General features: G+C 38.0%; 1 protein-coding gene across 8 annotated transcripts in view; it reads left to right on the plus strand.

Moving 5' to 3' along the window:
• Positions 1-715: 715 nt before the first annotated feature.
• The window catches only part of PLA2G4A (phospholipase A2 group IVA), a 149829-nt gene continuing 126113 nt past the window's right edge, over positions 716-24431 (plus strand). For 4 of the 8 annotated variants that reach the window (XM_070266168.1, XM_070266170.1, XM_005609740.4 and 1 more), the window contains exon 1: positions 814-926. The gene's annotated coding sequence lies outside the window, so the exon portion shown is untranslated. Of the gene's footprint in view, positions 927-16105; positions 16440-18055; positions 18162-24431 lie in introns of those variants that run through there. The other 4 variants (XM_070266167.1, XM_005609738.4, XM_070266171.1 and 1 more) reach the window with 4 other exon arrangements.

Raw genomic sequence — 24431 nt, forward strand, 5'->3', positions numbered from 1 at the left:
TTGAATCTTGGGCTACAGAAAGCAAATAATCCAGAAGACGTAATGACGGGGTCTGCTGAAATGATGTTCTTTGAAAATTTTATGAGAGCTAGGAGAGTACACTCAATATTTGATTCAAGGCGAAAATAGAGGATCTTGGGTTTGAAAACAAGGTATACTAAATGAATACGTCAATCTTTAAAGAAAATAATCTATTCCTATTGAATTTGGATAAATTTAAACAGTATAACTTCTTTACTACAGTGATACCAGATACTTGAATTTACATAGCAAATTTATAATTCAACCTGATTTGATTTTTCCCCCGAAATCTCAACATGTGTATTGCATTCTTTGGTATGCCTTTACTCTTAAATTTACCAACAAATGGGTATCAACTCAGATGCTTTGTCTTGGGGAGGGGTGATATTGAACAGATTTGATTTTTAAAGTGCTCTTATATTGTTCATCTTCAAAATGTGCACATTTTATATTTTGGGTTTGCTATAAATTTTGCCTTTTTAAGCAATGCTCTAGGTTATTCATCTTTTCAATTTAGTTCTTACTTGTTTGGAAAAAAAGAGGAAGCAATAACTTCTTAAGGACAAAAAGTAATTCCAGACACACACTCACACACTAGCATCCGTGGAACTTAGGATTCTTAACTCACTTATTACTTAAGCACGTTTTCTGATTTCAAACTTCTGGGTCTGACAAGTAAACGTTTACGTTTAAGGTATCAGCTTCTCCGAAACAGTGCTTTCTGGTTCTTCCTCTTTAATTCCACCTTAAAACATCTGCAAAGACTAAAGGAAACCAGCCACGTTTTAGCCCCTCCTACCAAGGATAAGACAGTAACTTCTCTGTGGTCCCGGGCTGAAAAAGGATCCCGACTGAAAGCTAGAGGCATAAAGAAGCCTGAAGAATCTCATGTAACTCTGGGAACTGTAAGCAATATATTTACTCTTCCCCCGCTCCACCCTCTCTCCCACCCTCCTTAGCTTTTAGTTTGTATCTTACTTGGAAGGAAGAAAGGACGGAGGGAAAACTAGTATTTCACGGCTTTGAAAAGTCTGCATGTCCTCTGTCTTTTGAAATGAGACACAGATCAGGGAACTTAATTTCTTCCTAACAAATACCAGTATGCTTTCCAATGTCTCAGTGCACTGTGGAGTCAACGATAAGGTGTTTCCTCCACTTGCAGCCCCCCGAAAGACAGCGAACATCCCCAAAGCCTGCGAGGTGGCGCGTACCAGTGCTCCGCGTGACGCCGCCCAGTGGTTACCATCCCCATCCTTCAGCCGCGTGCTGTGTGACAGCCCTAGCGATCTTTAGCGGCGGCATTTGTTGGCTCATTTAAGTTTTAATTTTCAAAAAAAGACATCTCGGTTACTTGTACAAAGCATTCCTGCTTGTTTAATGTGTTGCAGTGTTATGTGAAAAGAAAAGACACTTAAAAAATTGTCAACCGAGCGGTATTCTGATTTGCCCTTCCACTAAGTTGTTTGACATGCCAGGAGAACAGAGCTGAAAGCGAGATACTGGAAAAGATTTGATCAAATAAGAAAGATTAATTTTGAGTGTGAATACTATTCTAATCATTTTGTTTTAGAACCAGTTTAAAGGGCATTTAGATTTGAAACAGGAGTGGCTTAGCATATCTGTCTCGTACAACTTGTAATTATTTCAGTCTCAAAAATAATGATTTTTCACCTCAAAAATTAGGACAAGAAGTGCTCCTCATACCGGCTGATGATGTAAGCATTGATTCTGCCCAAGTGGTTGGGAGAGTGCTAGGGTGTACCGTTTGAATGGGGTCAATTCTAAGTTATGGTATTTGCATATATATCCCTTTGGGTTCAAGGAGAATTTGTGTTTTGTTTTGTTGCTGTTTGTTCTAGCCCAAGAGATACAGGGGATGGGAGTGAAACAAACCCTATTAAGAGTTTTTAAATTATATTCCAGAGGTGCCTAGGCTTTAATCAAGTTTGATGTTGGGGTGAGAAGCAGGTTATTTTCTTCTTTCCTTATGTGGAGGAAGAGTTAAATTTTAAATTAAGCAATAATTGTGAAATGCATAGAGAAACGTTTACTCTGCACTTGCTCAAAGTAGCTTTACAAACTTCCTGTAGGGGAAGCACATTTAATGAGACAAGAAACTGCTTCTTTTTAACACTGTAAGTCACTTTTGAAATATTTTGCATTTTTATTTAATTAGGAAAAGGAAAATTATTAAATAGATTTCTTAATATCAGATACAGTTCATTCTATAGAAATAATTTGGCCTGTGTTTTTAACCTGTCGGTATCATTTCTAGTGTCACTGCTTAGAAAGCAAAGTCATAAAACCAAGTCATTTACATATTAAAAGATATGTTCCAGGAATAAGAAAGAGGAAGACAGAATTAGCTGTGGTTCCTCTTTCCCTGCTATGCCTTTTGTTTATCATCAGTTTTTTTTTTTTTCTCCTTTTGCTTGCAGATTTTATCACTTTAGTTACTCTCAACCTTTTTTTTCATCACAGACCCTTTTGCAAATCTTATAAAAGCTGTGGACCTCTCCCCAGAATAACAAGCTCCTCCAACATGCACAAATTTGGAAATATCTTCAGGAAGTTCACAACCGCCCCCCCCCCCACCCCCCCAGAACCATTCTTGTCACAGGAAAATGCAGAGTGTCTTAGAACTTGGGAGTTTTCTGATAATATTAAATAATTAATTAACAAATCATTTTACTTGTAAGTAAAGAACTGCCTAAGAGTGGATATTGCAGGGCCCATATGGTCACTTATTCACTGGTGTTCTGGAACTCCAAGCAATTTGGTGTAATTGAACAAATTACTTGCCTGGAAACCAAGTGACCTAGATTCTGGACTCAACCTCAGTAATAATTGGCTGTACAATACTAAGCTTGCCACTTCTCTGCAACATCTGCTATTTTTTATTGTTGAATGCAATAAGTAAAACATAATAGGAAAAATACAATGCAAGTGATTTTGGATTGGGTTGTGGGATGTCTATATTTGCTGCTTTTCTTCCAAAACTTCCAACCATATTTCCAGCATAATTGTTTTATAATATTCTTGCTTATTATGAAGATAATTCATGCTCACACTTTAAATTTTGTTAAATATAGAAAATTGCAAAGAAGAAATGGAAAAAAAAATTGCCTATAATCTCCCCCAAGGAGTAACTACTTTAAAAATGTTATTCATTCATTTATTCAATCAACACATATTTATTGAATACTTGGCATGCATGAGCACACAGACAAAAAGACAAGGAATTCATGTATATAGATCTGTTTATACTTCTAGACACTTTTCGATACATACACTCTCATGTAGATTTTGCAAAATTGTGATCATACTTGTTAAAAAATAAACTGAGGGGCCAGCCTAGAGGTGTAGCAGTTAAGTTTGCGTGCTCCGCTTGGCAACCAGGGGTTTGCTAGTTCGGATCCTGGGCGCGGACCTCTGCGCTGCTTGTCAAGCCATTCTGTGGCAGGTGTCCCACATAAGAGGAGGAGGAGGATGGACACAGATGTTAGCTCAGGGCTAATCTTCCTCAAAAAAAAAGATAAAAAACTGACTTAACCAACAGAAGCTCAGGGAAAAGCTTCTAGAGAAAAGGCAGAAGGAAAGTAAGGAAATTATTGATTGACTATCGCTTAAAGCCTAGTTTACTGTTTGTGCTTGTTGTGATTGATTTCAATTTTGTAACCTTGAGGCATTTACAGGCTTAGAGTTTGGTTTGCTTCTGTAGGCCGCCATGGCATGAGAGCTGCCTCAGTCAAATGGCCTTATTTAATTAGTTTAACACGCTGTTCATCGTGTTTTATAACACTCTTTGCCCTTGATCATGAAATTTTCTGTTAAAACATGGTTTTTTAAAATTGAGTTAATGATAGGTTGCAATCTTGTGTAATTTCAGTTGTACATTAATGTTTGTCATTCGTGTTGTAGGTGCGCCACTTCACCCTTTGTGCCCACCCCCGACCCCACCTTTCTCCTGGTAGCCACTAATCTGTTCTCTTTGTCCACATTTTTAAATTCCTCATATGAGTGGTGTCATACAGAGATTGTCCTTCTCTAACTGGCTTATTTCACTTAACATAATTCCCTCAAGGTCCATCCATGTTATTGCAAATGGAATGATTTTGTTCTGTTTTACAGCTGAGTAGTATTCCATTGTATATATGTACCACATCTTCTTTATCCATTCATCTGTTGATGGGCACTTAGGTTGCTTCCATGTCTTGGCTATTGTAAATAATGCTGCAATGAACATTGGGGTGCATAGGACTTTCGGAATTGCTGACTTCAAGCTCTTTGGATAGATACCCAGTAGTGGAATGGCTGGATCATACGGTAGTTCTCTTTTTAATTTTTTGAGGAATCTCCATACTGTTTTCCATAGTGGCTGCACCAGTTTGCATTCCCACCAGCAGTGTATGAGGGTTCCATTGTCTCCACAACCTCTCCAACATTTGTTACTATTAGATTTAGATATTTTTGTCATTCTAATGGGTGTAAGGTGATATCTTAGTGTGGTTTCGATTTGCATTTCCCTGATGATCAGTGATGATGAGCATCTTTTCATGTGCCTATTGGCCATCCGTATATCTTTGGAGAAATGTCTGTTCATGTCTCCAGCCCATTTTTTGATCAGGTTGTTTGATTTTTTGTTGTTGAGTTGTGAGAGTTCTTTATATATTATGGATATTAAGCCTTTGTCAGATATATGACTTGCAAATATTTTTTCCCAGTTAGTGGGGTTTTTTTTGTTTCAATCCTGTTTTCATTTGCCTTGAAGAAGCTCTTTAGTCTGATGAAGTCCCATTTGTTTATTCTTTGTATTGTTTCCCTTCTCTGAGAAGACATGGTGTCCAAAAATGTCCTTTTAATACTGATGTCAAAGAGTGTACTGCCTACGTTTTCTTCTAGAAGCCTTATGGTTTCAGGTCTCACCTTTAGGTCTTTGATCCATTTTGAGTTTATTTTGTTGAATGGTAAAAAAGAATGGTCAATTTTCATTCTTTTACATAGGGCTTTCCAGTTTTCCCAGCACCATTTGTTGAAAAGACTTTCTTTTCTCCATTGTATGCTCTCAGCTCCTTTGTCAAAGATAAGCTGTCCATAGATATGTGGTTTTATTTCTGGGCTTTCAATTCTGTTCCATTGATCTGTGCACCTGTTTTTGTGCGAGTACCATGCTGTTTTGATTACTGTAGCTTTGTAGTATGTTTTGAAGTCAGGGATTGTGATGCCTCCAGTTTTGTTCTTTTTTCTCAGGATTGCTTTAGCAATTCGGGGTCTTTTGTTGCCCCGTATAAATTTTAGGATTCTTTGTTCTAATTCTGTAAAGAATGTCATTGGGATTCTGATTGGGATAGCATTGAATCTGTAGATTTCTTTAGGTAGAACAGACATTTTAACTATGTTTATTCTTACAATCCACGTACATGGAATGTCTTTCCATCTCCTTATGTCGTCATCCAATTCTCTCAGAAAAGCCTGTAATTTTCATTATATAGGTCCTTCACTTCCTTAGTTAAATTTTCCCTGAGGTATTTAATTCTTTTTGTTGCGATTGTGAATGGTATTGTGTTCTTGAGTTCTTTTTCTGTTAGTTCGTTATTAGAATATAGAAATGCTACTGATTTATGCAAATTGATTTTATACCCTGCAACTTTGCTGTAGTTGTTGATTACTTCTAAGAGTTTTCCAATGGATTTTTTGGAGTTTTCTGTATATAAGATCATGTCATCTGCAAACAGCGAGAGTTTCACTTCTTCCCTCCCTATTTGGATTCCTTTTATTCCATTTTCTTGCCTGATTGCTCTGGCCAGGACCTCCAGTACTATGTTAAATAAGAGTGGTGATAGAGGGCATCCTTGTCTCGTTCCTGTTTTCATGGGGATGGTGCTCAGTTTTTGCCCATTGAGTATAATGTTGGCTGTGGGTTTGTCATATATGGCGTTTATTATGTTGAGGTAGTTTCCTTCTATGCCCATTTTGTTCAGAGTTTTTATCATAAATAGCTGTTGGATCTTGTCAAATGCTTTCTCTGCATCTATTGAGATGATCATGTGGTTTTTATTCCTCCGTTTGTTGATGTGGTGTATCACGTTGATTGATTTGCAGATGTTGAACCATCCCTGTGTCCCTGGTATGAATCCCACTTGATCATGATGTATGATCCTTTTGATGAATTGGTGAATTCTGGTTGCCAAAATTTTGTTTAGAATTTTTTCATCTATGTTCATCAGTGATATTGGCCTGTAGTTCTCTTTTTTCGTGGTGTTCTTGTCAGGCTTTGGTATCAGCATGATGTTGGCCTCATAGAATGTGTTAGGAAGTGTTCCATCCTCCCTAATTTTTTCGAATAGCTGGAAAAGGATAGATATTAAATCCTCTCTGAAAGTTTGGTAAAATTCTCCAGGGAAGCCATCTGGTCCTGGGGTTTTATTCTTTGGGATGTTTTTGATTGCTGCTTCAATCTCTTTCCTTGTGATTGGTCTGTTAAAATTGTCTGCTTCTTCTTGAGTGAGCTTAGGGAGATTGTAGGAGTCCAAAAATTTATCCATTTCCTCTAGGTTATCCATTCTGTTAGCATAGAGTTTTTCGTAGTATTCTCTTATAATCTGTTGTATTTCTGCAGAGTCTGTTGTTATTTCTCCTCTTTCATTTCTGATTTTGTTTATTTGAGCTTCCTCCCTTTTTTTCTTTGTAAGTCTGGCTAGTGGTTTGTCAATTTTATTTATCTTCTCAAAGAACCAGCTCTTTATTTCATTGATCCTTTCTACTGCCTTTTTTGTTTCAATAGTATTTATTTCTGCTCTGAGTTTTATTATTTCTCTCCTGCTGACTTTGGGCTTTATTTGTTCTTCTTTCTCTAGTTCAGTTAGGTGTAGTTTAAGATTGCTTATTTGGGATTTTTCTTGTTTGTTAAGATGTGCCTGTATTGCAATGAATTTTCCTCTTAATACAGCTTTTGCTGTATACCATATGAGTTGGTATGGCATGTTATCATTTTCATTTGTTTCCAGGTATTTTTTGATTTCTTCAATGATCCATTGCTTGTTCAGTAGTGTATTGTTTAGTCTCCACATCTTTGTGCCTTTCTCAGCTTTTTTCTTGTAATTAATTTCTAGCCTTATAGCATTATGATAAGAGAAGATGCTTGTTATTATTTCAATTTTTTTAAATTTGTGGAGGCTTGCCTTGTTTCCCAACATATGGTCTATCCTTGAGAATGTTCCATGTGCACTTGAGAAGAATGTGTATTCTGCTTTTTTAGGATGAAGTGATCTATATATGTCTATTAAGTCCAATTGTTTTAGTTTTTCATTCAGCTCCACTATTTCCTTGTTGATTTTCTGTCTGGATGATCTGTCCATTGATGTGAGTGGGGTGTTGAGGTCCCCTACTATTATTGTGTTGTTTTTAACATCTTCCTTTAGGTCTGTTAATAGTTGCTTTATGAACCTTGGTGCTCCCATGTTGGTGCATAGATACTTATAAGCGTTATTTCTTCTTGATGAAGTGTCCTTTTGATCATTATATATTGTCCCTCTGTGTCTGTCTTTACCTGTCTTATTTTGAAATCTACTTTGTCTGATATAAGAATTGCAACACCTGCTTTTTTTCCCCTTGCTATTAGCTTGAAGTATTGTCCTCCACCCCTTCACTCTGAGCCTGTATTTGTCCTTGGGGCTGAGATGTGTTTTCTGGAGGCAACAAATTGTTGGATCTTGTTCTTTAATCCATTTTGCCACTCTGTGTCTTTTTATTGGAGAGTTCAATCCATTTACATTGCGAGTGATTATTGATGCATGTTGACTTAAAGCTGTCAATCTCTTGCTCATTATCTGGCTTTCCTGCTTTTCTCTTCCTGTGTGCTTTATCCTACCCATTTGATACTGCAATTTCATATGCTGGGTTTCTTAGATTTTTCCTTATTTATGTTTTGTGGCTCTGTTCTGTTTTTTAGTTTAGTGGCTACCCTGAAGTTTGTATTTAGAATCTCGTGTATAATATAGTCTGTTCTCTGGTGGTCTCTTACTTACTTGGCCTAGACTGATTTAGTCCCTTTGCTCTTCCCCTCCTAAATTACTATTTTCATTTCTTATTCCAACTTGTGTTATGAGTTTGTAGTTAGAGTGATAAGATCATCTTTGCTTTGGTAGTTTCCTTACCTTTATCCTAATGCTATAGTTGGATATTTGCTATCCTATTCTGGTTCTATTTATCTGTCTCCCTACTCTGTGGTTTGTGACCCCTTTCTCCCTTTTTTCTTTTTTCAGGTATGAGAGCCTTCTTGAGGATTTCTTATAGTGGAGGACTTTTGGTTACAAATTCCCTTAACTTTTGTTTGTCAGGAAAAGATTTAATTTCTCCCTCATATCTGCAGGATATTCTTGCTGGATAGAGTATTCTTGGCTGAAGATTTTTATCTTTTAAAGTTTTGAATATGTCACTCCATTCTCCCCTAGCTTGTAAGGTTTCTGTAGAGAAATCCGCTGAAAGTCTGATAGGAGCTCCTTTGTAGGTTATTTTCTTCTGTCTTGCTGCCCTGAGTATTCTTTCTTTGTCTTTCATTTTTGCCATTTGTACTACTATATGCCTTGCAGTAGGTCTTGTTACGTTGACAAATCTAGGAGATCTGAAAGCTTCCTCTACACACATTTCTCCCTCAATCCCTAGATTTGGGAAGTTCTCTTCTATAATTTCATTAAGCACACTTTCTGTTCCATTTTCCTTTTCCACGTTCTCAGGAATTCCTATGATCCTTAAATTCTTTCTCCTCATTGAATCTGCTATCTCTCTAATAGTTTCCTCATTTCTTTTAATCCTTAGTTCTCTTTCTTCCTCTGTCTGGAGCCATTCAGCCTGTCTATCTTCAATTGCGCTAATTTGCTCTTCTGTGGAGTCTACCCAGGCATTCAGGGAATCCGTATTCTGTTTTATCTGGTCCATTGTGTTTTTCATCTCTAGTAATTCTGTTTGATTCTTCCTTATAATTTCAATCTCTTTTGTGAAGTAACTCCAGAACTCATTGGCTTGTTTCTCTATCTTTCTTTCTACCTCATTGAGTTTTTTTATTACAGCTGCTCTGAACTCATTTTCACTTAGTTTACCTATTTCCAAGTCCTCAGGACTTAATTCTGTGTTTTTATTGTTTTCCTTCTGGTCTGGGGCTTTTATAAATTGCTGGATGGTAGAGGAGCGGTTTTTTCGCATGGTGGTAGAATTTGGTTGAAGTTACAGCCTGTCGCCACTAGATGGGGGGTTGAGAGCCACGCATTCTGAGCTCTCCGCCTTCGGGCAAGATGGCGGCACCCAGTGCGCTTTTCCAGGAGGGAGGGGCGGTTTTTCTGTGAGCCAATCTGGATTCAGATCAGTTCTGTTCTCGGGGTCTCCCGGGGCCCTGGGTTTATGGGGTCCTCATGCAGGGAAGCTTTCCCCTGTCAGTGGGTTTCCACTGTACCGGCGGCGGGAGTCCTAGATGATCTCCCAGTCGCTTGGCCCCTCCCCCGCTCCTTCCACACTGCACAGCGATCCCAGACTCTAGGTGAGGGAGCGAAGTTCTCTCCTACCCTGTTCCAGCTCCTCTGAGGCCGGCAACAGGGTCTCCATCCTCTGTCTTTTGATACTGTAGGTCTGTGAGTCCTGGCATTAGGTTTATTAGCTGAAATTCAGGGGTTTTTTTCCAGTCCTTTGTTGTAGTTTGGAGGGGAGAGAGTCCCGGGTCAGCTCACCCCGCCATTTTGCTCCGCCCCTTTCCCAAAACATGGTTTTTTAAAAATACTTGTGCATTATTTTGTATTTATTCATATCTTAAGCAAATACTATCGAGTCCCTACTATGTGTCAGGCACTGTGCAAATGATGGCAGTCTACTTGTGAGCAACAGCATAGTTCTCCTCACAGTGTAGTTTTTAGTTTATGGATATGTCATATTGGTCGATTATAAATTGTTGGATATTTAGCTGGATTACAGTTTTCCACTATTATGAATAGTGTTTCAGCTAAGATTTCTTATATAAATGTTTGTGCATATTTTTGTCTACTTCCTTTGGATAGATTCTTAAAAGTGTATTTTCCACGTTCTGACAAAACTTCTACTATTTACAAGTTGTGAGATCATAAGACAATTGATTTATCAAAAGAGTGTTTTCTCAAATGTAAAATTGGAGTAATAATAATAATAATTGAATATTTGGAGGATTCCTAAAGATATTTAGCAAAATGGCATGGAATGCTAGTTATTATTTTTGCCATTTTGCTCTTGAGAAAGATTGTATCCATTTATAAGCAGTGTAAGAGAGTAGAATTTCCCAAAGCTGACACTGGGTTATCATTCAAACAGAACAAACAACAACAAATCCCAGAACTTGGACAATTATTACATAAAAGTGGTATCTCGTTTAAATTTGTGTTTCTTTCAGAAATAAGGTTGAACAATTTCTGTAGTGGCCACTTATATGTCTATGTGAATTGCCTCTTTCAATGTGATTTAAATTTTTTTTTTCAGTTTTAATTTCTAATATAGTGAAGATTAATGGGTGTAACTCACATAATCAAAGGCCCTTTGAGGTCTCAGTAATTTTAACGAGTGTTACAGGTCTTAACATTAAAGGCTAAATTTTGAACTGGAAATGGAAATTCTGCAAATATTACTTTTCTCAGTTTTGGAAGATTGTTCTTGTTGTTTCCTGAAATCCTCTCTTTAAAAATGTGTGAGATGCAGAGAGAAACGGAAGCAAGTCATTTTTATTCTCATCGACTTTCATATTTTGTAAAATTAGAGAAGTCAAAGAGAGTTGAGAGAAGAGGGCTGGAACGCTTGTAGAGTCTCCCATAGGTCCAGGGACATCCAAACTTCTTTAACGTAGAGAAGATGGAAGTGAGGCCAAGGGTTATATGATGACTCATTCTAAAGGTTTTATAAGAAAAGCAGGGTTCACGTTTGTCAAGAAATAACTTAGAGAAAATGAATTTTAGTTTTAGCCAACTCTTCATCTCTACTCCTTGACAATTAGGGTGGTGACATTTGGGGGAACCAAAAGGTTGGTTCTAGAGTTCGTTCCAAAGAAGACAGTAAATATTGTTCTGGTCTTTTGATACCATCACCTGCCTAAGAAAAAAGAGGTGCACTGAATTTTTGCTACTCTTGCTATGTGGTTTTTAGTTTTTTATTCTCTCTGATTCTTAGTCTACCCTTACAACATTCTTTCATAATACTATTTCTCCATTATGCAAATATAAAATAAGTGTAAATATTTCAGCACTCACCATAAGCAGATTTGTAAAGCAGCATCACCAATCCAATTACTTATTTAATAAATTCGAATGACTTGAAAGAAACTCAGCCAACACCTACAAGTGACTCTTATCAGAGTTTAACAACCATGGGGTTTAAGATGACAGGCTGATAGGCTGAGTTGCGCTCATTTTTCTTCCCATTCTCTTAGCACATGCAGTTGTGAATCAGCTGCTTCTTTTCCTTAATCTTCCTAGTCATTTGCTTGATGTCTGGAGTCTGCAGGGAAATTTAGGTATTTTAGGTAACAGTATGTTTTGAATTAGAAAACAAACGTCCATAATATGTGTAATTTCAGTATTCTGTAGTACAGAAAACTGAGGTATTTATAATACTCAGCTTATGCTGTTTAGTTTTTCATTTTGTTATTATTTAATTTACAATTTGTTTTCTGATTACCTAGCTTGAAAAAATATCAGAAGGCCAATGATATCTTTCATGGTCATCGCATTTTGTGGCTTATGAAGAGATTGTTTAACAACTTCATTTCCCACAATAACCATGCAAGTTAGCAGAGCAGGCATTCACATTTTACAGATGTGAAAAGTCAAATGGCTTGTTTAATGTCCATGTCTTATGGTTTCCATTTTCATGCATTTTGTATGCTTCAGTTGATTAATTTGATTGTCAGTTTTGATGTGTGTAATTTAAGGCTGTCAACCGCTTCCTGTTTATGTTAACATCATAAAAATTATAGGATGAGGGGCTGGCCCCGTGGCTGAGCGGTTAAGTTCGCGCGCTCCGCTGCAGGCGGCCCAGTGTTTCGTTGGTTTGAATCCTGGGCGCGGACATGACACTGCTCGTCGAACCACGCTGAGGCAGCGTCCCACATGCCACAACTAGAAGAACCCACAACAAAGAATATACAACTATGTACCGGGGGGCTTTGGGGAGAAAAAGGAAAAAATAAAATCTTTAAAAAAAAAAAAAAATTATAGGATGAAGAACCAGAAAGTACACAGCCCAATGCGTGTTTTCATATTAACTTAATTTGTTCTGTTCTTATAACTGAATTAGTGGTTGACATAATAGAGGAAGTTTGCACAAACAATTAAGAATGATCAAAAAAGTGTACAATTTAGAATTTCTTGTTTTAGAACTATTTAGCATTTTATATAGCTATATGCCACTTTAAAAAAGTAAAGTATATGACATCTTATCCCAAAATAGACACATTATGAGTTGCATAAGAAGTACTCATTTTACCAGAGGTTTTGCTTCCATTTGATAATAGAACATTCTCTTCAAATGTTCTAAACACGACCTATGGAACCTATGGCTTTTATTAATCTTGGTAGTTGGCATAAAGTATTTTTATCAAAATGGCTACTCTGACCTTGGATTTATCATTTATAGAAAAAAATCATTATTTTACCTTGCCAAACAATCTAATAGCTTATGATAAACAAAATACTCTTTTTCAGGGCTAAACACTGACTTTAGTTATAAAATGGCTTCATATACATATCTATAGCTTTATAATAAATAATACATAGTAGGTCAAGTTTGACTGCTGGATGCCACTGTGCTGCTAGAAATGTTAGGTCAGCAAATGGCTTCAAATTTCAGTCAGTAAATTGACATACTTCCTATTTGTCCTGTGCTTTAATGCCCACAACTTTAACAAAATTAGCAAGTCGAGTGCAGTACAACTGGGATGTCAGACCCCTTATGGAAGGAGGTATTCTTGCTGAATTCTTGGATCTGTAATTGTAGACGAGACAATGTCTGCTTGAGAGAGTCTGGGGGTAGACAAATGGTCTGTTTCAGTTTTCTTCAGGCTCTCATTTTTTATTTATCAAAACAAAACTAATTTTGTGGACTTTTACATTATTTGATGCAATATTATGAAAGTATTGAGAAAAGTAATTTAGAGCAATTATGTCAGAATTTATAGAAAAGCAATTTTCTAGAAAACAGGTATTGACGTCCTTTCCGTTCAATTGTCATGAAGAAGAGCCAGATGAATTTAAAATTGGTTGAGGTCATAAACTTAGATTTCAAAGACATAACTCTGGAGCATCACTGACGTTCATGGCACAGTCTTCTAAACCGCTACTTTCAATATACAATGGGAATTCACGTGCGGATAAAACAAAGGATTGTTGTATCCTTGATTCTAAGAAGATGTCACTAATGTATTTTAGGAAGATTTCTCACAGCAAAAATTCTAATTTAAGGAGATTTCTTGGTTAATTAACACTTAATTGCCAAATATTGGGATTTAATTGTAAAATATTGTGAAGCTACTTGGTGCTTATTTTTTGAGGCAGCAGCAACCAGGAATTTATATTTAAAATATATAAAAGTTCGCAATACTTACATGGAATTTTTGTTTCTTATCCTTTTCACTAAAGATGCCTCTGTTGTCAATGAAAAGCCATGAAAGAAAGAATCAATTTTGTGAGACTCGTTCAGTGTTTGCAGGAATTCTTACTATCTGTTTAAATTATGTTTTAGATCAACAAATTGGCTTGATGATTAATACCTTATGAGCTATTGTCACAATGAAAAGAATACTCTTGTATAAATTTTAATGTTCTGTGAGGAACATAATTTCTAGATACTAATTTATTAATATATAGAGCATACCTGGGAAAATAGTAGGAAAAATGTATCTTTTTAATACTAAGAAAAAGAACAAATATAATAGGAGGCAATTTAGATAGTCTGTACTCTCTTTTTCTTCTCTGGTGAGGAAGATGGGCCCTAAGCCAACCTCCATTGCCAATCCTCCTCTTTTTGCTTGAGGAAGATTGTCCCTGAGCTAACATCTGTGCCGATCTTCTTCTATTTTGTATGTGGGATGTGGCCACAGCATGGCTTGATGAGTGGTGTGTAGGTCTGTGCCTGGGATCTGAACCTGTGAACCCCGGGTCACCAAAGCAGAGTGCATGAACTTAACCACTATGCCACCAGGCTGGCCACTGTACTCGATTTTTCACTTAAGAATTTTACCTGCTGGGTCAAAAGAATGCAGATGCTAATATCAACCAGGCGTTGTTGGTCATTGGGCTATGTGCGTTTATTCCTTTCCCAATCTATTAGGTTTTAATTAATACTGACTGTATGTTAGACAGTGTGAACTTTTAGGGCATACCTGGGTGAATAAAGCAAGTATGGTTAATTCCCTCTTGGAGGAGAGAATAATTAAGCAAACAATAAAGAGGTAATGCAGGAAGCAAACAGACTTCAATAGTAGAGAATAACCTGGGGTTGTGAAGGATGGGAAGGTTTCACTGAGAGGTAAAATTTAAGCTGAGAGGTGGGAGAAGAGAAGTCATGTGTGGGAGGTGGCTGGAGTGAGAATGGAGTGGCTCAAGATGGGGGCTCCAGGCAAAGCACAGCATTTGCAAATGAGCCTGCCAAGAAGCAACCAAGACATTAGATGGAAAACCAGGGATTAGGGCGATGTCATGGGAGCAAAGGAGGGAAAGTGGTTCTAGAGAAACAGAGGATGGAAAGGTGATGACGTTTGAAAACTTGGAGCTTGTTAGTGCTCTTGGAGTGAGAAGGAAGTGGAGGTGAGATGGCAAGTGGATGGGAGGTGAGAACTCTGAGCACGTGGATACAGTGCGAGCAAATGGCCATTTAGAGAAATCTGTCAGTGACACACGGCAAAAAATGGAGACACGAAGGGAAAAGGAAAATGGAGTAGAGGGAGACTGTAACAGTTTTGCCAATCAGATTATCCAGTAGAAAGGAAAGTTCAGTGACTCAGAAGAAAAAGGCCTGGCCAAAAGGGTGAAATCCTTGTGGAGGAGAGAGGGATTTCGTGTCCAGAGAGCCACGTGTGGGGCCCGGTCTGTAACAGGAGGAAGAATTCTGCCTCCTTTGAGACAAGGAGATGGAGAACCCAAGTGCTGATGCGGAGGAGTTTGCAGATGGTCGTGGGAAGATGAAGAACTTCCCTCTGGTACTTTCTGTCTTCTCAGTGAAGGGAGATGAGGTCACCAACTAAGAGTGGGGGTGGGGGTGGGGTGAGAGACTTGAGAAGGAGAAGAAAGTCATTTTCTGGAGTGGGAATGCAAGTTCACCAGAGATGCTTAGAAAGATGCTGTGTCGTATTGAGCTTTGAGAGTGTGAACCTAAAATAAAACCAGTCTGCCAGGTTATGTGGTTTTTCTCCAGCTATGTTTAAATGCTAGGAGCAAACCCAGAGAAGCTGGAATGGTTGAGTTCTTCTAGAGTGGGAGTTTTTAAAGAAAGAAAGACAATTTGGATATTTTTAAAATGAACCACCAATACACTAAGCAAAAAAGCAAGACAAAAACAAAACACCCAAAACAAAAATGCATAGAAATTCGTGAGCTTGTAGAATACGGAGCCTTTTATCTAAGGTAATTATTAACTAGTCGGGAATAGGCACAAATTGGCTGGATTTCCAGCATTTAGAAGGCAGGAAGTGAGTCTTTGTTCCTTTCAAACTCTTGTTGGATTCCTTACCTAGCCAGTTGCTAGGCCCGGTTCCACACTTCAGTGAATCTCAGTGCCTTTACATGTTCCAGGAGCCTTCAGTCTGGGCCCTTTTTCTTCGTCTCACTTGGTAGAATTGTTCTTGTTTTGAGTTCTGATTGTTTACCCGTTACCTTGTCTGCCTTTATGGTATGCCTAGCTCAATTTCTCTGTCTGGTTTACATCATACCCCTCAGCTTTTCTCAACTTTTGCTCACTTCTCCAGGTTCCTGAGGGTACACTAGTGCTCTTTCAAGATAATGCTTTATAGAATTTGAACCATTGCAGCTCTACACTGTAAAGATGGTTAAAACATTTAGTAATAATAGTTGGCCATCAAAAAAGAGGGTCTTTCTTTTACAGCTCTGGTGTCAGGCTGTTCTTTCTTCAATCTGACATAAATCCTTCGTTTTGCAGCTAAGTAATTTCGTCTTCTTTTTCAATCCTTAGAGCTTTAGAGAACAGCTGGTGACCATAATCAAAATGATATTTTTTTCAAGATCTAAAATAATCTTATTGAAATATTCACTTGCATCTTTCCTCAAAGTTTAATTCCTTAACCATTTTTCGTAAGTCCTCTTAACGTTAAAGTGCTTCAGTTTTACACTGATGATGGCTGAGAGCTTCCGTGAACGGAAGCAAGGAGTCTGCGGGGCAAGCCGGGGAACGTGGTGAGGAAGGTAAGCTCTTTGTGGTCAGGTAGACTGGAGCTGGCGTCGGTCTCAGACATTTCCCAGATGCACTGCCTGGTGCTCAGAACGTTCTTTTTTGTCTTCCTTTCCTCCTTTCCTTATGTCGTGAACTGGAAAGTCATTCTGTACGTCATTCCTGGTTCTGCCCATATTTGTTAGGCTCTGATTTAGGTATGGTCATCTAACTTCTTCCTGTCCAAAATGAAGGGGAGAGGATCATGTTGTTTTTGTTAATTTCATATTTTCACAAAATGCATCACGGCATTATATCTCATCAGCAAAGCTCCACTGAAACATTCTTAGAGATTTTCTTAATGTCCTTGGCACAGTTCTCCAGCTTGTTGGGCAAAGGTTAAAGAAATGTAAGTTTCATATTTTGGAGCAAATGACAGTGTTTCTAGTTTATTTTGGCCTGTGTTTATTATATGTGACACCTAAATATTCAGGTTGTGCTTACATGTTCATTGTGGTACTAGCAGAGGTGGATAGGACAAAAAGAACTTAGATTTCTGTTATCTTACTGTTTATTGTGCTGTAAATTCCTCTATCCTCAAAAATTTTATATTGACCTTTAGAACTATATAGACATACTCCACAGAAGTAGAGAGAGAAAAGTGTGCTTCAGGGCTCCAAAGGGTGTGTAATTAGGGCTCTACCAGACTGCATGGACTTCGTGAATTTCAATATAACTGGTTTCCTTTATAATCCAGTATTTTTATCTTATAAGGTCATACTGCCGGACTCCCAGAGGGGTCCATGACACAACAAAGATTAAGAACTCCTGAGAACACTCCTCTCAAATGCATAGTTTCCATATATATATATATATATATATATACTTTTAAAATTTTACTTTTCCTTCTTCTCCCCAAAGCCCCTTGGTACATAGTTGTATATTTTAGCCATGGGTCCTTTTAGTTGTGGCATGTGGGACACCACTTCAACATGGCCTGACGAGCAGTGCTAGGTCTGCGCCCAGGCCCAGGATCCAATTTGGTGAAACCTCAGCCCACTGAAGCAGAGTGTGTGAAGTTAACCATGAGGCTGGCCCCTCAAAAGCATACTTTTTATGTACAGAGCTCTTAATCCTGCAAAAGACTGAGTTTCCTCTTCATTGCAAAAGCGCATTACCACTCACAGTGTCTAGAAGCTTCTAAAAAGTGTCTAGAAGTATCTAAAAACTTCTTACAACCTGAAGAAAGAATGGAGCGCTTTAATTCCTATTACACGTTACACAATCCAGGACTGTAGAATGGTCCCTACCGTGTTTAGTTTCCCAATAACGCCTGAAATGGATGAGTGTACAGCGCCTCAGATTTTCCACAACTCCTGCTGTATTTTTCTGTCAGTTTTTCCCGCTTAAAGATCATAGTCAACATCCACATTTTAACTACAAGATCAACCTCACTAGCTGCTTGAAATAGTTATTGTGTTAGTCGAAAAGCAAAACAAACTCAAAACGTTGATAACTTCATCCAGTAATAAAATGGCTCTCATGAAACAGTTAATCCAGTATGACGGTTTTCCTGGGGGTTTTCCCTGGACTGTTTACTTTAGAAAAAAAGATACGGCTTTCCCTCCTGTGGCAATCTTGAGTACGTCATCAAAAAAGGCAGCAATTAAGGAGGGAGTGGAACCCTCAACAAAATACAGATACTCTCTAGGGGAGCATATTTGCAAATCGTCTGGTCTGGAGAGAGAGGACTAGAGGTAATGTGCTTTTCAAAACGTGCTCCTTTTCCTAGCACTTTGTGCCACATTGTTAGGTATATTTAAAAAGTGTTAAGACTGAGTGAATCACCGTTATCAGTTTCTTTTAGGCAGAAGCTAGAACATTCTACATTTTCTGCAAATGAGCATAAGATAGTTGGCACTTGTCGATGTGATGTTATTCCATGATGGTCTGTGTGAGAAGAGGGATTTTTAAACAATCCGTCTCATATTTGTCAGTAAACATACTATGATTCAAACCTAAAAACGTATAAAAGATGAAAGTGACTCTCATTAAGCTTTTTATTTTACCAGACATAAAAGAAATTCAGTTATTCATTTCCCTCAAATTTGTAACTTGAGCCTACGCTGCATCACCAAATAACTTGGCAAGTTCAAATGTTGGTCTTACTAAAATTTGTATATATGTTGTTTTTATTTTGGCCATATTTTGTTTTTAGCCTGAATTTGTGTGAGGGAGGATGGAGAGAAAGAGATGCTGGTAGGGTGTAAAGAAAGAGTACCTGATTGAGTGAAGGGATGTGTTCAACTGTTTTCCTAGTTGGGTAACTTGGCTAGATTTGTTTACATCTTCAGGCCTCAGCTTATACATTTTAACAATGAAGTTCTGTCTAGGTGGCGAGGGTGAATATTTCTTCCAATTCTAAATTTCGTGACCTTAAAATATAGCCAGAATGGCCACGTGTGTTTGGCCGCCACAAAGTGAAACAATGGAAAATAACAGCAAACCAGATGGTCAAGAAAAGAAAACTGGCTCGGGAGCAAGAAGACATTCTTGCTTTGTTTGTAATGCAGAGTGTGAAACTGGGCCAGCCAGTTTCCTAGCCCTTAAATAGGCAGGTTCCGTGGGTTAGTCCTTCCCAATTGTGAAGTGGTGAAAGAAACTGATGATGTATGTTTCAGTTATGTAGAATGTGTGTGTGTGTGTGCGCGTGTGTGCGCGCTTTTTAAATAACCAGAGGAAGGAGTCTGTCCCATCTAAAAGACGATGTACTCTCTCTTATTTATCACTTTCATATTCCTAGTTTGGGTGCCTATCATATCACATCTGGACCTCTGGCTGGTTGTCCCTCTCGCCTCAAGCACCCACTTTGTCTACTAACAGTTGTCTGCTTCTTTGTTTATCTGCTCTGTTTATATTACTGAAGTGTGTTATAGACTGAATTGTGTTCCTTCTCCATTCATATGTTGACGCCCCAACCCCCAGTACCTCAGAATGTGGCTGTATTTGGAGACAGGGCCTTTAAAGAGATGGCAGAGTTCAAATGAGGCCCTTAGGGTAGGCTCTATCCGAAGCAGACTGGTGTCCTTATAAGAAGAGGAATTTGGACACAGAAAGGGACCTCAGGGGAGCGTGGTACAGACACAAGGCCATGCGAAAACACAGGGAGAAGGCGGCCATCTGCCAGCCAGGGAGAGAGGCCTCAGAAGAAACCCCACCTGCCAACACCTTGATCTTAGACTTCCATCCAGCTTCTAGAATTGTGAGAAAATAAGTTTCTATTGCTTAAGCCACCTAGGCTGTGGTGGGGTAGTACAGTAGCCCTAGCAAACTCATACGAAGTATCACTTCCGTCATGCTACCTCTCTCTGCCTGTCCTTTAGGGGCTTTTGCAGAGTGGCAGAATGATGTAGAAAGAAAGAATTTGCTATGAGGCAGAGGGTCAGGATTCTAGGGCCAGCTCAGCCTCTGTTAACCCCGATGACCTGGGGGAAGTTTCTTGTCTTTCTGGGAGAGAGTATTCTCTTGCAGAGCGTGGCTGGGAGATAATCTGCCCCAGTGTGAGCTGTCAGACAAGTTGCTTAACCTTTCTAAACCTGCTTTGTATCTCTAAAATGACAACAACAATCCCTCTCTTATTATAAAAATGAAATGTGATGGTGTATATACATCACTTAGCACAGTATCTGGCCTCTGGGAAATGTTTAACAAATGTGAACTTTTAAAATTAAGTAGTATACAAATTAGCAATTGCCAAGTTATCTTCCAGTTTGTTATTGTAGGTTCTATAAATAGGCTCTAATTCCCCTCGATTATTTCTCAACACAAGACCTCATCTATGGTCTGGCCCGTTTTCCCCACTATTCCATACAAATTCCCAAGTTTGTTCATTCATCCTTAGTCAATAGTAACTGAATGATCACTTGGGGCCCAACAAGAATGCAAGGAGAAGGAAACAGAAATCCCTCATGTTGCTCACAGCCAAGAGAGGCATACACTGTCAATATAGTATATAACATTGTGGTAAGAGATATCAAGGAGAAATATAAGGGTCCTAACTGAGGGGATAGATTAAGAGATGGTTTAATTCAGAGAGTGAGTTTATACAGAACCCTGAAGGATAGACAGAGACTATCCTCTAGAGAAGGTGTGAGGTCTCACGGGCAGCACCAGTGAGAACCTGAGGTGGGATGGAGCATCTCCAACATGGCTGCAGCTTACTGTTCTTGACCTTTTCCTAGTGGAAGTGTTTCCATTTCTCCTTTCTGTTTCATGGTTTCAAATATCGGCTAGATTGTTTACCTTTTCCATTAAGTCTTTTCTATTTTTTAAACCCCTTGAATCTTTCTTTTCTCTGAAACTCTAGCAGATATTTCATGTATTCTTGTCTGTTTAAATAATGAGCTTTCAAATAATACACATTCAAGAGATAAAGAAGCAGGGCTAGAGACCTAGGAATAAAAACAGAGTGCAAAAAGTCAACTCAAAAGGAATAGCGTGAGGCTGGCCTGGTGGTGTAGTGGTTAAGTCCACACACTCTGCTTTGGCGGCCTGGGGTTCACAGGTTCCGATCCCAGGCGCAGACCTACGTACCACTCAGTGAGCCATGCCGTGGCTGTGTCCCACATGCAAAATAGAGCAAGATTGGCACAGATGTTAGCTCAGGAACAATGTTCCTCAAAAAAAAGGAATGGCATGGATATCAGCCACAGGGACCAGGCATCTTACTGTGGGACATGAGAGGCAGGTTTCATACTGTTGGGGTCCTGGCTTGAGAAATAGACCTAGTCTATTAATGAATCTGTGTCTTTGTATCTGCTGGCATGCTGTTTGATTTCCTTGGGAACGGGAATTTCTCTTCTGTTTTCTCTACTAAGAGTGTGGCTTGAAAGGCATTTCTAATATGAAGCAGTTAGTTCATTTACCTCTCTTAATTCCTGTTGTTTTTTCATTCCTCTGTGCCTATTGGTTTTAAAAAACCTACTTTTTTTTGCTCAGCGTAGGTTTTAAAAAACCACTAGCAAAATAATTTAAGAACTTAAAACTTTAGTAATGCCTTAGTAACTATATATCTACGTAAGAATGATGAAGTTGGAAACAATAATACACTGCCCTTTATGCTTTTAGAACATCTTTCTATATCCAGCATAATGGAGAAAGCTTTGAATTTGGAAGCAGACAAATCAGGGCTGCAGTATTTTTTTTGATTATTTTAATAGATCAGAAACAACAGTATTTCTTAATCTCTATTAAAACTCCTTGTTGAGTATGAAAAAGTCCACAATCTTTATAAAGGGTGCTAACAAATTTGCCTACTTGAATTTCTGAGAAATCTCCAAAAGGCCGAATAAGTCTCAGGAAGTTGAAGTAGTTTGGAGAAAAGCATCCATTTCATAAACAGTAATAATAACAAATGATAATTTTGTATATTTATGACCTGCTAGGTACTATGCTTAATGGTTGACATGCATTTTCTCATTTCATCCTCCCACTGCCTCTGTGAGGTGTGGGGGCCATTTCCCCATTGTACAGATAAGGAAATTGAGGATCAAGATGACACAGTCAGAGAAAGGAGGAGACAGGCTTGGACTTACATCAGTCTGCCTCCAGTAGGGAAGCCTGCACTGCTTCGTTGCTGAGCCTTTTATCACCTCCTCTGCTCTGTGACACAATGAAATGGAGGGAAAGAGAAAAGGATCCTTTGCGTTGCTAGCCTTCTTTCCTCCAGATGCCGCAAACCTAATAATAGCCTCTTCTTTTCCTGTTGTCCTATCACTCTATGCAGGGAAAGGAGTTGACCAAACACCCTGGTCTGTGTTTTTGGTTCTTATTCACTCTTCCCAGGAAAGTCCATCTTGCCCTGACAATGTGACTAAAAGAGTGTTGGACGTGCCACACACTATTAAGCATTTGCTGAAAGTCAGCAGTTGTGTTGCTTACAGACATGTGTGTTGAAGAGTATCTACATTTCCCTCTCATTAGTGTTCAGGAAGTTTCTGATTACAGGGCAGCCAAAAAAAAAAAAAAAAAAACGAAAGAAGTTAAAAAAAGAAATTATCAGCTTCATATCTCTTGCTTCAGACTTAAAAGATGGGGTACAATCACCAAGACTAGGTTATTCAGCTTAGTAATAAAAAAACAAAAACAAAAAAACTCCTGTTTTATAAGCATTCATGACAGTGGTTGTGCAACCTAATTGCTGTGAGGTTTCCAGGACTGAGCTAACTAATTATGGGACAAAACCATTTGTCTAGTTTTTAATCTGGCTAGCTGGACAGAAATCCCTTAATTCCACAGAAACGTAAATTATCTACTGCTACTATTACCAGTTTAGGGAGAAAAGAGGATGAATGGGTGCCTATTTGTAACTGGAGTTGAAAACACTGTCACTGTCTGACACTAATGACTAAAGTTTTTATCCTGAAGAAAATGAACCGTATCCAATAATTTTACCATATGACTGCTTTGTTACTTCTTTCAAACATTAGTTTGGGATGAAAATTGTACATATAAATTACATCTGTCCACCTGTATTGGACTTTTTACATAACTTTTTTATTTTGAAATAATTTAAGATAATTGCAAAAATATTACAGAAAGTTCCCATATACCCTTTACCCAGATTTCTCCAAAATAATATCTTACATAACTGTAGTACATTATCGAAACCGAGAAACTGACATTGGGATAATGCTATTAATTAAACTATAAATCTTATTTGGATTTCTTTAGTCTTTTGTATGTATTAGATTTTATCCAGTCTGACATCCTCTGCCTTTTGATTGGAGTGTTAAATCCACTCGCATTTAATGTTGTTATAGTTGTGGTTGGATTTCCATCTGCCATTTTGCTTTCTGTTTTCTATGTTTATTTCTTTTTTGTTCCTCAGCTTCTTGTGTTAAGTAGATCTTTTCCAGTGGGCCATTTTGGTTCTTTGTTGATGTTTTAACTATATTTTTGAATGATTTTCTTAGTGGTTGCTCTGGGAATTATTTTTAGGTGCACCTTACTTTATTACAATCTACTTTATGTCAATAATAACGTAATTCCAGTACAATATAGAAATTTTGCTCTAATTTAGTTTCAATCTCTTCACACTCCTTTGTGCTATTATCATATATATCATTGATATATGTTATAAAGGCAATAATACAGAATTGTAATTTATTACTTTATATGTTCTATGTCCTTTAAAGAAACTCAGAGAGGAGAAAAACTATATTCATAGAATATTTTATATTGACCTACATATTTACCATTTGTGGTACAAGCATACCTTGTTTCATGGTGCTTCACTTTATTGCACTTCACAGATATTGCATTTTTCGCAAGACCCTCAACCAGCAAAAATATTTGGACTAGCTAATGGCTCAGATGATGGTTAGCATTTTTTAGAAATAAAGTATTTTTTAATTAAAGTATGTACATTGTTTTCTTAGACAAAATGCTATTGCACATTTAATAGACTACAGTATAGTGTAAATGCAACTTTTATATGCACTGGGAATCCAAAAAATTTCTGTGATGACTCACTTTCTTATGGTATTTGCTTCATCGCAGTGGTCTGGAACCGAACCCTCAGTATCTCCAAGGTGTGCCTGCATTGTTCATTTCTTTCTGTGGATTTGGTTACCATTTGGTGTTATTTCCTTACTTTGTTATAGCTCATTCCCTCCCCCCTCTTTTGTACTATTATTTTCATATATATTACATCTTTAAATAATCCCAAAATACAATTTTATAATTATTATTTTATGCAATCAAATTCTACATTAGCGAAGAGAAGAGAAAAATATATACATTTATGCTATATATATATATTTTTAAAGATTTTATTATTTCCTTTTTCTCCCCAAAGCCCCTTGGTACATAGTTGTATATTCTTCGTTGTGGGTTCTTCTAGTTGTGGTATGTGGGACGCTGCCTCAGCGTGGTTTGATGAACAGTGCCATGTCCGTGCCCAGGATTCGTACCAACGAAACACTGGGCTGCCTGCAGCAGAGCGCGCGAACATAACCACTCGGCCA

This window comes from Equus caballus, chromosome 5 (genome assembly GCF_041296265.1).
Source record: "Equus caballus isolate H_3958 breed thoroughbred chromosome 5, TB-T2T, whole genome shotgun sequence".
NCBI classification, from domain to species: domain Eukaryota; kingdom Metazoa; phylum Chordata; class Mammalia; order Perissodactyla; family Equidae; genus Equus; species Equus caballus.